We start from the raw sequence: 16077 nt of genomic DNA, 5'->3' as shown, positions 1-16077 counted from the left end.
CGTTATTTATCTGCGAGCAACCTTAATCTCACATTTACTATGACTCAAGCATCATTCCTCATGTATTCTCATGTCATGCAAGCCTTACTTGAGTCCTGCAATCACAAGGGCACCATCAGGAAGAGGAAATGAGCAGGGCTGTGAAGCAGAACACGCTGTACCTTTTTAAACATTAACCATTGTTCAGGTCTGCAGACCTGGCTGCTAAAGGAAACGATGAGAATCAGGAATTAAATGCAAAATAAGATCCTACCTGTGGAAAATTTTAGAGTTCTCAGATCTGCTTTCATGCACTAAAGTTTTATTTTATACATGTGTAATATATTTATAACATATATATAATTTATGTAAAGAAATAAAAGTATAACTAAATTGACCTCTTCCTGAAAATAGCTCTGTCTGACCCATGTCATGTCCAGAAGAGTAAAGTCATTCTGTGTGACAGCATTCAAGGTAGGATGACATCACGGCATTAGAACATTGCTATGGAAGGAGCTTCTGTTCCATGAGGAACCTTGTTTTAGGAATTAGAAGGAATTTGATCATCCTTGCTATTTGCCGCATAGCCTGGGCATACATGGGTTATCATTGATTTTAATAATTCAAGGAGCACTTTTTGGTTCTGTCTTGATTTTATTTATTTTTTCTATAAATGTGGATCATGGAAACCAGTATTTAAATGATTCTATCAGCCGTGTGATGGCTGCAATCTTCATCATTGTTGTCAATTTGTTATCGAGCGTTTCCTGCTCTGCTGGGTACCACACACATGATTTTGATGCACTGGTTCATAGAACGTGGTGCTGACTTCTGTTATTGTGCTTCTCAAGGTGAACTAAAGTGTGTTGTATAAGCATCTGTCTCCACCCTATCCTGCCTCCACTGCAGTCTCCTGAATACAGAGCCTGTATCTTCTTCATTCCAGCATCCCAGCACCCTGCACATCCGGGTTACTCAGTACATGTCTGCTACGTAAAGCAAAACAACTGAGGTAACAAGATCATAGAGTTTCCAGGATCTTAAAAAAAAATTTTTTAAATGTAGGGTTGTACTGTTTTGATACAGTGGTATTTTTAACAACAAAATCTGGAAGCAAACTATCTTCAAGCTATGGGGGAATAGTTAAATATAAGTAACAGTACAACTAGTCTGTGATACTAGTGACTTCAGAAATAAAAGATTTCTGGAGAGAAACCATGTAACCCTGAAAAACTTGTGGCAACCTCAGGTAAAGTGTCCTGGTACTCAACCGTACATGCGGTTTGCATACAGGTGGTAATATGCAACGCTGTGAAAAAAGGAATATGATTCGTAGAGATGGAAAAAATACCTGAAAAAAAATATCAGATTTCTGATAGTAGTCAAGGTTGAATAATTATGGACGCTTTTTTCTTCTTTTTCACATTTTTATTAAACTTTTATATTAAAAAATGTAAACATAGTTTTTTCATTTTTATTTTTTGTAAACAGAGTTTTAAAAGAAAAAAACAGCAACGTTATCATGGGTTGATAACGGTAATACTTACTTATTTAGCTGGTCCTCACTGCCAAAATCTTTCACCATAAACATGTATAGCTGCTTGATTAAAAAGTTTTCTGAAATAATACAGCAAGGACACTTAGCAGTAAAACCATTAAAATCCACGTTTCCCCCGCCTCCAGGGGTTCAGAAGACCCCTTTGGGTCAAGTGTATCAACATCTGTGTGGAATCCCTCAAGATCAAGTTTGGTCTAAATGACGGCTTACCTAATAGCTTCACTGTCACGTTATAACGCAGACCATGAAAAATAATATCGAGAGTCTGGTTGTTTAACTTTAATGCTGGTTACAAGGAGACAGGAGCTTTCTTCTGTCAGCTGGGTGCAAACTGTAGGGTGTAGTCGGCCATGCTGCAGAGAAGAGAAGGTCCCGGAGGAAAAATACCCTGAGACACTTAGCATGACAGAATCACATTTACGGTGAAGGAGGCCACCAGTCAGAAATATAAATGGCCTGTGTGCTGGGAGAGCTTCCCCTTCTGAGCCCCTAAAAGGGTTTCAGGTCAGAACTTTCTCCAGCCTTTGCCCCTTCAGATGGTCTCTGCATTGAGAGTTCTTTCCTCATTCACCCCGCCTGGCCACTTGCATTTTATTTTATTTTACTTTGTTGTATTGTATTGTATTAATTTATTTTAAATATATATATTGTTTTGCTTCTTTCTCCCCAGCACTCTTCACCTTCCTAGGCACTGTGCTTCTTGCTTATTTGTTCCCACAGTTCTACAGAAAACAGTGACAGCATACGCAGCAAGATGTCCTGTTGGCAGACAGTCCCTGTCTTTGTTTGAACAACCCTTTCTTGTGTGTACTTTGCGCAGCTCCTGGATTCAGTTGACCTTCATTGTCCAATAAGAGAGCTGCCCAGACAATTTTTGGTGGGATAAAATTGGCCCTTCCCACTGAGTGACAACAAAATAATAATAAATAAATGCACACCCTAAGAAAGCATTTGCTTGGTTCTGCACAAATCAGAAGACATTATTTGCACACCTCAGGAGTAATGATCAATGAATTAACAGAATTCCTGATCCTATTAGAAATGCTAATCTCGTGAGAACAGAGAGCGCCATTTGCAGAAGGGGCTGAGCTGTCCAGGCCATGCCTGTCCCCATTGTCCTGGCTGTGTGAGAAAGGAAGGGCAAGGGGAGGGCCCTCGGCACCTCCTGTATTCCAAACTTTGGGCGAGGGGCTCTCGCATGCTGCACGTGGTTAATCCTCACAGCAATCCTTCAAAGCAGTATAACGACCAGTCTTGCTCCTGATGAAAAAGCTGAAGATCAGTGAGATTGAGTAACCTGACCTGGGCCAACAGCCAGGAAGTGGCAAACTTGGATGTGGGGACTTGAACTCAGGATTTTATGAGTCCAAAGTCTGTCATATCCTCCTGGTAGCAGTTGCAGAAATTGGTTAGATAGCTAGCGGCAACATCTCAGGCTGTTAAAGACCAAAAAGCAAGGTACAGGTTGACTCTGGGAGGCTGACCCCAGTCTTCTGCTGTCACAGACTCCAGGACTCACTCCCACACTGACTGGATGGCACGTAGCGAGACGAGAAGTCACGTTATCCCTGACAGACTCCAGGAACTCATGACCTCAGAAATCAGGATTTATGGCCACTGCCCTAATTCTGACTGACTGACGTTGTGTCATTTGAGTAGTGGCTGGCCCAATGACTAGAAAGGGCTTGAGGGCCAGTGGAGCCATTCTTTATCCTTAACCAAGTGCTTCTTGTTTGGGGAATTCTACCATTATAAAATCATCCCTTAGGATTCCAAAATATCCTATTGAAAGACACAGACCCTTAAAAAGGGATCACCTGAAACTCCTTTATAAGCCAGCACCCTTGTAGGACGTACTGGATGAGGCCCATAACGCCAGGTGCTTGAGTGGAGGAGCAAAGAGAGGAGCTCTAGAAGAGAAATTTCGCCTTTACCACATGAACCCTCACTGTGCGTTCAGTACTATCTTTATGTGTCAATTTTCCTCTTGGTCAAACATCAGTAATAATGGGACCCTGGAAACAGGAGTTGAAGCCAACTGTAAGTAGAAACCTGAAATGGACTCAAATGATTGGATTTGCAGAACTATGAGCCAAACTAACTTTTAACATTTATTTTTAATAAACATTTAATTTTAGAATTATAGAAAAACCGTGAAGATAGTACAGTGAGTTCCCATATCCCCCATACCTGGTTTCCCCTACTATTAATATCTTTCACCCGCATGGCACATTTGTCACAACTGTGGAATCAAAAATGATACACCATTATTTACTAGAACCCATACTTCAGTCAGACGTCCTTAGTTTTCACCTAATGTCCTTTTCTGTTCTGGGGTCCCATCCAGGACACCACATTTCCTCAGTTGTCATGTGTCTTTAGGCTTCTCCAGACTGTAGCAGTCTCTCAGACTTTCTTTGATGACCTTGACAGTTTGAGGATTACTGGTTAGGTAATTTACAGGACGCTTTCCCCTGGGTTTATCTGATGTCTTTCTCAGGGTCTGATGAGCGTTATGGGTTTGGGGGAGGACGCCTACAGAGGGTAAAGCAGCCATTTCATCATATCAAGGGTACGTGACATATCGCTGTTGACTTAACATTGATGTCTAAAGAAAATAAATCACATGGTAAGCCAGTCTGAACCAGGACTGGACCTGCACATTTTCTAAAATGACCGAACTGATACAAAATCGAAACGAACTGATGTTTCATCAGTCCAAGTCCCTGGTGGTACGGTTTCTGCAAGCTCCTTTTGCAGACAACGTGTGGCGTGCCTAAGGAAAAACGGCTGTCTTAAATATAGAATGTAGTTAGGATGCCGCATAGGAAGAATTTTGCCGAACTGAGAGCCGAGTGAGCGCTGTCGGTGCAGAACACCTGCTGTGGACCCCGCCTGTTTAACCTCCAGGACTCCAGTCCCTAGAAGACATTAGCAATGAACCAGACTTCCACGTTTCCTGCCTCCTCTTATCAAGCGGGGTGCTGCTCCAGGGAGCCCGTGTCATTACCTTGTAGGGAAGGCGCTGGCAGACTCACTTCTCATTTGCGCTGTGTAAGAACATGATCGTCGTTTCAGTGATTTAATCCTGATGAAATTGAGCTGCCAGCCTTCAAAGTTCTCTGAGAAGCTTTCAGACTCAGGAAGGGAAGGGGCACGCCGGCAGGTTCTCTGCAATCGCTTCCCTCTTACCTTCCTAAGCATCCGGGCGAGGCTGGCATCCTTCAGAAAGCAATCGTGTCCCTGGCGGGAGTGGATTCTCCCACGAAGCAGCCCTGCGGGAGAAGGGAGCCCTGCACTGCCTGTCACTTTTACATCGTTCTACTTTATTTTTTTTAAGATTTCATTTATTTATTTGACACAGAGAGAGCACGCACACGCAGGGGGAGCCGCAAAGGGAGAGGGAGAAGTGGACTCCCCGCTGAGCAGGGAACCTGATGCGGGACTCGATCTCAGGACTCCGGGATCATGACCTGAGCCGAAGGCAGACGCTTAACTGACTGAGCCACCCAGGTGCCCCAGACATTGCTCTACTTTAAATTGCCTCCTTTGCTTCTCACGTAAATGCCTCCTGTGGGTTTTGTGTTGATGTGATGTGTATTTTCATTGATTTATTTTTCTGCCCTTTCCATTTTTCCTTTCTTGGCCAAGCCATCTTGTGTTTTTCCTCCTTCTGTGTGGGCCCCCCCATCTCCAGCCTCATGCTTTCGCTGAACACACAAGGACTGGTCCCCCCCAGGCGTGCCTTTTCTCCATGCCTTCTGCTGCCTCCTGCCGTTAGGGAGAGTGAGGAGGTGGGACAGGCGTGGGGACATGCTGGCTCAGCCTCCCTCCCTGCAGAGGGCCGAGGCAGGCCCATCTAGGGGCGGCACGCACAGTTCCACGGGCCTCCTCCCGCACCCCTTTTTATGTGTGTGTGTGTCTTTTTAAATAATCACAAGGGGTCCATTGCTGCAAATTGCATGTCAGTGTTTTCATCTCGTGCTTTCTGTGTGCTCACCATGTGGAAAACTACGTAGAACGACAGAATGACCTGAAAAGAGATCCTAGGAATCCTTGGAGGGGACTGCGGCCGTTCCAGGTAGCCCTGCCGTCCACGCAGCAGCATCCTGTAAGGACATGTGAGAAGGCGTTGGTCGGCAGGCCCACGGGTCCAGGCTTGACTGATGAGCAGGACAGATCTTAGATGTTACACGATCACCAACTGCTTTGATCTGCTCCCTTCCAGTCAGTATACCCAGCTGGATAAATAACATTAGTTTAAGTGTAGCTTCCCGGACAAATGGTTAGAATTGATAATGTCCTACGTTTTTTTTAGAAGCGTAGTTGTTTCAGATCAATGGGGCCAATCTTGTGGAAGCAACTAATACTAAGCCTTTTTGTTAGACAAAGAGCTTTTGTGTTTACAGGTTCAGATTTGGGAGGTAAAATGAGTTTTCTGGGAACTAAAAATGTTCCTTTTAGAGCTAATGGATTGTTAACATCCAGTGTGATTATTGAGCTCTTTTAAAAGAAGAAAAGGAAGACAGCCCAAACAACAAAAGTAATAAAATCTGCAATATCATCATCAGCTTATTACAAGTTAACTTTCTGCTTATGAGCTTTTCAAAGATGACTCCCCTGACAGCTTGAGAAAAATGTACTCTTATGAAACAGATAATCCTTCCTCGGGCTCGCTCTTCTCAGAACGCATCCAAGTGGGATCGGGACTCGTGCTGGAAAATGGTTCCTTTACGAGTGGTTAGAAATGTTTCTTATAACTGAATGAATGACCTCCTCATTGGATTCTTGAGTGTAAGTTTGTCAGGACACCACTTTCCACAGCATGGACTCAGCTTCCACTCTCCAAAGATATTCCTCTGTATATTTGGAGGCAAATATCGAAGACTCATTCTAGCTTTTCTTTTAGTTGGGAGAGATGACATGGAAGTAAAGTCTCATTCGGTTGGTGAAGACCTACTGTGTGACTTTAAGCAGACCCTTCCTCTACCAGGACCTCTGTTGCCTTGTGCCTAAGATAGGGAGTTGGGTGAAGGTCTGACTCTAATAGTCTGTACCCGTCATTGGAACAGTGATCGGGAAGGAGGGTCCTGCGGTCAGATAGCCCCAGTTTCAAACACGGGGGCTCCCCCCCGCCACTGCGTAGATTTGTATGGTTGAGCACACAGTTCCCCTTTGGAGCCCCAATTTCCTCATCTGTAAAACTGTTACAATAATAGTTCCTACCCGAACAGGTTGGAATAAAGACTAAATGAGAGAATTACACTTAGTATAGGCCCCGGCTTATAACAGGTGTTAGAGAAGCGTTACCGTTCGTTAGTAGAGTACATAGTATCACTATATGTGCTGCTGAAGCAAGCACAGTAGAGGCCATGTTGTCACAACAAGGGTTTATCTGTGCGTGGTTTCTATCCTACTCTCATTAAATTAATCAGTTTTTATGGGGTTGGATGAATCAGGCCAATGGGTCATGGAAGGCCAAGACTTTCTGTTATAAATTCAGAGGAAAGGTTGCTGTGATTAATATGGCATCAGTGTTCCTGCTCCTAGTGTTTGATGCAAAACAGTAACTAAGTTTGTAGTGTCCTCTCTAGATTGCTTTGTGTGACCATCCCCGCTGGGAAGGCCAACGCCCCACTGGCAATGTGGTTTTTTTCCTCAGTTGTCCTCTGAGCCAGGCACAGAAAGGTTTAAAAATAATAATCTTTGACCAATGATGGTAGCAAATTATGGGGGTATGTACTTTCTAGGAGTGTGCGCACGTCGGGGGACACGACGTGCTCTGTGTCCCAATCAAAATATCGTGGCTGGGCCCGATCAAACCCACAGTAGCGGAAGACTTTGTGCCAGATGAAAAAGATGGCGACAAGTCAGGCAGAAGAGAAGTGACTACCGTGGCATGGCCCAGACAGGGGGACAGCCCGGCGGCTGGCACACTGAAGCCAGCTGGGAACCCTGGGAAAGCCATAGGAGCCTCTGTGTCCTCATCTGTGAAATCAGGCTAATATGTACACAGCCCTCCTCAAGAGCATTCTACAAAGGCCAGGTACTTGCTAGATTCCAAATGCGCCAAACAAAGAAATACTGGAATATGTCAGTGGAAGTAAGACCTTCCCAGAAAGATTTTCTTTCTTTGAACTTACTTGCAATCAACCGTTGCCTGGTTTGATCTTTTCTGGCCTGAGGTGTTTGTCCTAATTGCTTCTTCACACATAACAACCATTTCTACCTGGAAAGTCAGGATGTCAGACTCCCCTTAACCTACTGGTGAGACCCAGGGGCGGCCCGGGGGGCCAAGCTGATCTGATATTATGTTTGTTTCCATCTCCTTGCATCTCATTAGAAGCTCCCCAGGGTTAAGCCCCTTGCCTACCTCGTTTGCCGCTGCCTGGTATAGATTATAGTGCTTGGCACTTAGTAAGGACTCAACGAATGTTGACTGAAAGAATATCCGGAGACGCTGGATGTTGGAGGGGCACCTGCAGCGAAAATAAACAAAATTTAAAAAGAAGAAATTTCAACAGATTGAGGGAGGGTTCTGGTAAATGTTTCAGGGGCCTCCTCTCCTATCTAGGCACGCCTTCCCCCTCCCTCCCTAAACTCCATGAGAAGGCTGGTTATTGCTAATTTAGGATACTTTGCAAACCAAAACCGAAAATAACTTCAAAAGCATGTGACGTCTTAGGGACACAAAATGCCATCTCCAGGAGATGTTGCTTATAGGAAAGTAAAATTTGGTTTCTTTTCCAGTTGCTGTCGTGCAGAACAGTGGTTCCAGCCGACTGAAATTGCTGCCGAAATGAAGGAATGAGGATCTTCTGGGAAATGTAGGCTCCTAATGGAGGGTTGTGGTTTGAAAAGGTTCCCACGCAGTGATTTTTTAAATGCCTATTGACCTAACTGCAGTGGCTGCTTTTCCATCCTAATCTGTTATATAATTACCATGCGACTTTGGCTCTGCCTCTTACAAGACTGATTTAAACGTACCCACCTGGACCAGCACCACTGACCTTTTGTTAGAATCTGTGGGGCTTATTGGAATTACACTGGCAGAAGCAGAGAATCTGGTGATTTCAACCAGATTAATCCTGGGAAAGTGGGGCTCCTTTGCCTTCCCAGGCTTGGGAGGATTGTCATAAAGCCAACATAGGGGATTTGAATGGCTTGAGAAAAATCGAACTTGGTACCTTAGTAAATGTTTGACCCCCAGTGACTCCTCCCACCTCCCACATTTTGACCCTTAGCATTACATTTGAGCCTGTAGCATCGGAGAAGCTATGTTAGTCCGAATCCGGTGCTGGGAATTACAGAAGCTAAGTCTGGATATCTTCAATTAACAAATGAATTTATTAGAAGGATAGAGAGTAGTAGCTCACAGAACAGGAGAAGCTGAGGATCTGCTTCATAAAAGTGTAAGAGAAGCTCTAGGAATTCAGGTGTTAGGAATAATGCAGTTTTCTTTGGCTGTTGCTACCAGAGTAAATAACCTGGGATCATTCTGAGTTTTTGTGTCACTTCTCTTGACATCAGAATTCCAGGTCAAGAGCATCTGATAGACCTCCCTTCAATCGTGTATTCATCCTCCCCTTGGCCGGGTTAAGGGGAGGCACCATGATTGATAGCCATTTCTCCTTTCAGAGAAGGGCTGTTCTCCAAAGAAAAATTAAGCCTCTCTGTCCTCAGGCCACTGTGGCACCATGGTTCCCCTTTGGCAGGGGGAGACATGGTGCCGTTGGGCAGGGAGAGGTGTGGAGGCGGCTCATACTATCTTTAGCTCACTGTCTTCCAGCTCTACCTCATACCTTCCCATACCTCCCAACCCTGAATGAGCACACCCGGCATCCCCACACCAGGAGAGCCTACGCTCCTCCCCAGGGGACGGATCTGCCATGTGTGAGCAGCTAGAGTTGGGGAGAACAAGGAAAGTGGGCAAGAGGAAGGAGTGCTTTTGGAGACGGAAGTGGGGATCCTGCCGTCTTCTTGAGCTGCTGAGTTGATTTTAATGTCTCCTCAGGTCAACACGGTTTTTAAAAATTATTATTATTTAATTTGAGAGAAACTCAAATTATCTTTCTATTGTAGTACCTGAGTTTTTTGTGATCTCTTAAATGAGAAAACAAAAATACAGTCATAGCCAATGTTTCTTTAATTCATTTTTCTAGAACCGACCTCACTATAATTTTTATTACATCACATAATTAATTATACCATATCTAATGGAACACGTTCTTTTATTGATGAGATAAACCAAAAAAATGAGCCTTCCAGAGAAGCGGAAAAAAGTTATTGAGCAGAGCCCCTCCCTCACCCCCGCCCCCAGGCGACGTGCTCATTTGAATGCTTGCTGATTCTCCAGCCCTAGATCTATTCTGTCTTGGGGTTTCCATATAAGTGACCTCTCTGCTGGTAGTAGCTAGCAACTTATAATATACTCAGGACTTCATCCCAGTGCACCCTAGAGTGGAACAAAACGACGCCACACGCTGGAGAAGAAATCTCTTCCAATGTTATGCCCATGCGGGTTCTAGTCTGGGGAATATCTACTTCTGTTGTTTCAGAAATATATATGGGCTTGTTTCTGCCTTAAACACACTTAAAATTTTTTTAAAGATTTTATTTATTTGAGAGAGAGAGAGAGAGAGTGGGAGGGTGAGGTAGAGAGAATCCGAAGCCAACTCCATGCTGAGTGCAGGGCCCAACGTGGGGCTCGATCCCACAACCCATGAGATCATGACCTGAGCCAAAGCCAACAGTTGGACGCTCAACTGACTGAACCACCCAGGCACTCTTAACATTTTTTAAACTTTGGTATGTTGCATATAGTTCAGTGAAAAGTTAATAATTGAGTTTGATTTACGTTAGAGCAAATCATTATGTTCATTCTGCTTTTCTCTCTTTTCCTTTCAGTTCAAATTACCTACTCCAGCACTGCAAATTTCTCTCATGCCTCTGTCACTGTTGGCCACCAAAGCAGAATGGAGCTGATGTTCCCTGAACACCTGCCATATGATAAGCATTTTGACAAGTGTTTTTGCATATATTATTTCATTTACAGTTGTAGTATCTTCAGGGAACATATGTGTAACCCAAGATTCAGAGCAGTTAAAAAAAAGTATCCAGGGTCATAAAGCTAGTAATTGGTAGGTTCATATTGGAAACGACATCTGTTTGATTTCAAAACACATTCTTTCCATTCATTGTATTATGTCAAGTAAGATAGTTAGATATCAACTTATCAAGAATTACTAAGCATCCCAGGAACAAATGCATGTTAGGAGTTCCTGAAGATCAAATGGGGACAGAAAAGATGGCTCAATGGGAGCAGAAAGAATCTTGTATTTGACATATAGTCTCTTGGTTCTCTCTCTCTCCCTTCGAGACCACCCAGAGGGTGAGTGGACTGAGTACTACTGAGTTCAGTGTTGAGCAGGTTAGGTCAGGAAGAAGGATCACTGAAACCTGGGGGACCATAAAGTAATTCCAGAAACTTATAGACTAGACAAAACAAAGCTTTAATTTAAATGGACATTGATTCATTCTTTCGTACAATGTACAATGAATATTTACTGTATCTGTGAGAGGTCAGGCACACAAAGATGAGTAAGACGTGGTTCCTCCTTCAATGACCTCAGTGTCTTTTGGTGAAGAGACATAAGTGAACAAGCTTATATCTTGTTAACTTTATATAACAAAGGGATAACAAATATATTTCCATTGCACTTGGGTGCCCCTTCTATAATCAACATATAGTGCACACATGCTGATTTTTGAACAGTCATTACTCCATTTAAAAAAAATTTTTTAAAGATTTTTATTTATTTGAGAGAGAGAGCATAAGTGAGGGGAAAGGGAGAAGTGGACTCCCTGCTGAGCAGGGAGCCTGACGTGGGGCTTGATCCCAGGACCCCAGGATCATGACCTGAGCCGAAGGCAGACGCTTAACCGACTGAGCCACCCAGATGCCCCTATATATTCCATTTTTATTTCCTTTTGAAGGATGACATCTCCCGCACTGGAAAGTGTGGTGAGATTGTTAAATCCAGGTGCCCTGAACCCTCTACTAACCAACAAACAGCCACCTGACCAACTTGGAACAAATATTCACTCTTTAGAATCAAAATCTTAAAAAGAGGATAGAAAGCTAGAAAACAATTCCCCAGAAATGATGGAAAATCATTCATTTTGGGGCAGGACATGACAACGCTGTTGAATAGCTCCTACACTTACCTCATCCCCACACCTCACCAGTTTCTATCAATTTCTGAGTCTTCTGGTCTATCCTGAGGGTTGACAGAAATACTCCCAATAAATTCCCATTATTAAACAATAAAAGATCCCCTAGATGAGATATGGGTTGTCGGGGGAAGATCGCAAGCAGGAAAACCAGTTAGGAGACTACCACAGTGATTCCGGTGAAAGAGGGTAACAGATTGAACTCAGGCTGGAGAAATGGAGAGGGGGAAGATGGATTCCAGACTCAGGTAAGAGAGCTTAGTTGGACTTGGTGACTACCAGATGTGGGCAGCCAGGAATATGGAGAGTAGGATGAGGAGCTTTTCAGTGAAAGAGAGTAGGACAGCTCCCCTCACCTCTTTTCTGTTGGTCTAGAGGCTATATTCTGAGTCAGCCTCGGTTTTGGCAGTATTTTCTTACTCGCTAAGGCTGTCTTCTTCCCACTCCACCCTCCCAGCCCTGGGATGAATATGATTTCCTCCTAAAAAAATCCTTCCCATTATCTAGAAATCTTGGCAAGGACACCAAATTCCTTTTTTCATCTTCTCTCCTAAGCCCCGGGGTACATGTTCAGATTCTTAGAAACAGTCCTGGGTGGCACGTAGCAGTCCAACATCAACAGGCAAACTCTAATGGTGACTCTATGTCACAAGCATACTTACTATATTTGATCCCATTTACATTCTCCTCTCTGCAACCACAGCCCACGCAGTTCACACGGCCTCACCTGTGGGGGTTCCCAGGGTGCCCTGCGCTTACAGGCTTTGCTACAGAGGAAGGGTATTCAAGTGCTTGTGGTCATGTGGAAAGAACCCAACAGCACTCGGGTGTGAAGAGTTGGACTCGATGGACTGTCCTGTCCCTTCCAAAGGGACAGGCAGACGGCAACCTTTGTGAGTCAGTGCCCTCTCTGCCTGCCTGTCCTTTGTACCAGTCTTTTGGACCAATAAATACAGTGACACCCATAACTACAACCTCTTATCTGCAGGAAAATAAGCCGGTAGGGAAGTTGTGCAAGACACACAACATCTACAAGAACTATGAACTTCCCCCTCTCTAGAAAGCCCCTAAGCCCTGGATTTGGGGAGGCTCACTTTTGAGATGGAAAAGACAAATTGGTAACAGCTCCAGCTGGATCTTTCTCTAGTTTCTCTTATTGGAAGATACCTTGGAACTTGAGTATCTTCAAACAAATAAACAAAAAAAGGTAATGAGCATTTTCACAAACACAGGTGGTACTTGAAATATCCCATTATTTCCTAGGCAATCTTCTGAAAAATAAAAGCAATGTATTGGTGTGTTCTAGTAGCTTTCGGATGCCCAGCATTTTCAAAGCCGTATTATTGAAGAGCTCCCATGTTTAATCTGTCTTAGTAAACAATATGCTACAGACACTGAGATTATAAACGAAATCTTGATGGCTGTGAGACGGAAAAGGACAGTGTCTCCTGTACAATTTATGCTCTAAGGCAATTTCTGCTGGATGACTGGATTATTGTATTTCTTACAGCTTGATCACCTGTATTTCATTTCAAATAAATTTTCTTCAGTCTCTTTGCCAACAAAGCACATTTGATAGAAATGCCTCAAAATCAATTTATACTACTTCACCAGTTTTATGCATTTTAAATTTAAGGAAACAACAATTAGGATATTTTCAACGATGAAAAGAATTCCATTAAGCTGCCACAAATGTCAAAAGTTCCTGGCTATGCTAACACTTATGTAATTGTTCTGGAAACCCCACGCACCGGAATAGACCTACAACACTAGGCATGACTCACTGAATATTTCTATGCACATAGAAATTTAGAGCATCTCTCTAAAATGCTCTCCAGTTGGGATTTATTTTTTCAAAGGAAAAAAAAAAAGACAAAATATGGTCCATCAAATCCAAAAGTTCTTTCTGTAATTTTTTGGGAAAGTACTGCTTCAGACGAGAGCATTAGAAGATGCTGCCCTTGTCACTAATAAAGCAGCAGACGGGCTAGCGTTAGAGCAGGTTGAAACTTTGCAATCTTTCCTGAAAAAAACAAAACAAAACAAAACAAAACCTAAAAGCCCCCAGAGAACATGTGGGTTCTCAAATTTCCAAATGGTCCTCATTTCCTCTTGTGACTTTAGTCCCAAGTATGTTTTTGAAAAGTTGTGGCTGGTAGCCTATGACTGGTGTCCTAATGCCCTGAGCGATGTCGGGGAAGATGATACGCGCCATGAAGAGCTCAGCAGTACAGACAGGCCTGGGCCCTCAAAGCCAAGGCTCACTGGTAGCATATATTCTGATAGTTTCTGCCGGACACCTTGTGCAAGTCCAAATTCTTACGGGGAATTTACAGAAGCTTATGGCATACCTGTGTCCCCGAAAGCCGATGTTTGGTGGTACCTTTCACACCGAGGTAATGCACTCGTCATTGGCAATAGTCACGGAATTGGGAATTCAATCAGTGGTGAGCCAAACCAGTTTTGTGGATGGGAAGGTTCCGAGGGCACTTCTGGCAGGCAGCTGAAACAGGTTGTAGACGGGAGCAAAGAGGCAGATCAGCCCTTTGGAGGCCATTGGCAGGCCACCCCAAGGAGGGCGAAGAGGAGGAGTCTGGTGGGCAATAACCATCCACGGACCGAAAACAGCCCGGGGTGAGCCCCGGGGCCAAGGACAGGGCTTGAGAAGAGACCCCAAGCCCTGCGGAGTGCGGAAAAGAAAAGGCAGAATTCCAGTGTCAGAGGAACTTAGAGGCAAAATGTGGAAGAAAGAAAGAGACCAAGTCAGTTGTTAGGACTGGAACACCAGGGAGAGCCTGTAACAGGAATAAGGAGGACGCCTCATAGCTGGCCGTGAAGCAGGAGCTCGGAACAGACTCCAGAGCCCACCGGACCAGAGAGCGAGCAAGGTGAACCACTGTGTTTCCTCGGCGCAGGAGCGGGCTTGGGCCCAGGGCTGGGGCTGTGGGGCAGGTGGGGCTCTGCAGCCCCAGCCAGAGGTTGAGTCTGAATCAGGGCGGGGTGCCAGGCAGATGGCGGGGCACCACCCACACCAAAGGCCTCGCGGCCCCCAGCCCCTTCGTTTTCACAACTTCACTCCCGTTTCTTTTCTCTTTTTTCTTGAACTTTTAAGATCTACTCTCTCAACAACGTTCTTTCTTTTTCTTTTTCTTTTTTAAGATTTTATTTATTTATTTATTTGAGAGCAAGTGAGAGAGAACACAAGTGGGGAGCAGAGGCAAAAGCAGGTTCCCTGAGAGCAGGGAGCCCCACTTGGGGCTCGATCCCACCTGGGATCATGACCTGAGCCAAAGGCAGACGCTTAACCGACTGAGCCACCCAGGCGCCCCTCTCTCAGCAGCTTTCAAATGTACAATACAGTATTATTGACTGTGGCCGTCATGCTGCATGCGATCTCCCCACGACTTGGTTATTCTATAACTGGACGTCTGTGCCCTTTCTGCAAGCTGTTTTTGTTACCCTGAAACTCACAGCCCACACTCCTCAGGCTGCTCACCTTCCAGGATCGGGTTCGAAGAGCATCTTCTGTGTGAAGCCCTTCCTGGCTTCTCTGGGTTCCAGCAGCATTTCATACAACTATCTGTTGTGACACTTTATACATGTCGTCTTGTCCTGTTTTTCTTTACCCACCTCTCTCCCACTAGCCTTCAAACTTCTTGCCAAATGAGTCTTGGCATCTCCTAAGCCCAGCCTAGGACCAGCACAGTATAAGATCTCGTAAATATTTGATGATAAATGGAGTGAACAAGTGTTTATTAAATTCAGATCGATCCACTGATAAATAAGGTAATGAATGAAGTAATTGTTAACACTTCCATCTATTGACAAAAAACATGAAATACTAACCGTCGCTAACGTTCGTGCACTGCTTGCTGTCTGTCCGGGGCTTCTATGCTCAATCCTTCACGTAGATTATCTTATTTCATCTTCACAACCACCCAAGGTGTAAGGACTATTATAACACCCATTATACAGATAAGAAAATGGAGGCATTATGCTAACATCTTTAAGAACTCGATCTGATCTGGGATCTGTATATTCTACTCAGCAGTAGAATTCCTCATTCCTTGGGCCTTCCGCTTGCCGCAGGGGATGTGGCGGCTGCTGGGGGTTGGGAGGAAGCTGTGATCAGGTTCGCTCGTCTCCCTGCTTCCCTGCTTCTTCCCCATGTCTTTCATTAACAAGATGCTGCCCCACGCAGTCCTACTGGCAAGTCCTGCAGGATGTCTACCCCTTCCTTTCCTGATGGGTAAAGTCTCACTGGAATTGGCCAGAGTTCCCTACTTCTCCTTTACGTTTTTTCCCTA

The 16077-nt window shown here is 44.4% G+C and overlaps 1 long non-coding RNA gene across 6 annotated transcripts in view; it reads right to left on the bottom strand.

Moving 5' to 3' along the window:
* Positions 1–3618: 3618 nt before the first annotated feature.
* The window catches only part of LOC103660072, a 30376-nt gene continuing 17917 nt past the window's right edge, over positions 3619–16077 (bottom strand). For 2 of the 6 annotated variants that reach the window (XR_005836698.1, XR_005836696.1), the window contains 4 exons: positions 14122–14273; positions 7911–8016; positions 5538–5646; positions 3620–4812 (listed from right to left, as the gene is read on the bottom strand). This is a non-coding gene — a long non-coding RNA (uncharacterized LOC103660072). Of the gene's footprint in view, positions 4813–5537; positions 5779–7910; positions 8017–14121; positions 14274–16077 lie in introns of all 6 variants that reach the window. The other 4 variants (XR_005836700.1, XR_005836697.1, XR_005836699.1 and 1 more) reach the window with 4 other exon arrangements.

Source organism: Ursus maritimus, unplaced genomic scaffold, assembly GCF_017311325.1.
Source record: "Ursus maritimus isolate PB19 unplaced genomic scaffold, ASM1731132v1 scaffold_21, whole genome shotgun sequence".
Taxonomy (NCBI): Eukaryota; Metazoa; Chordata; class Mammalia; order Carnivora; family Ursidae; genus Ursus; species Ursus maritimus.
The sequence above is the reverse complement of the archived record's forward strand: the minus strand, read 5'-3'. Positions and strand labels throughout refer to the sequence as shown.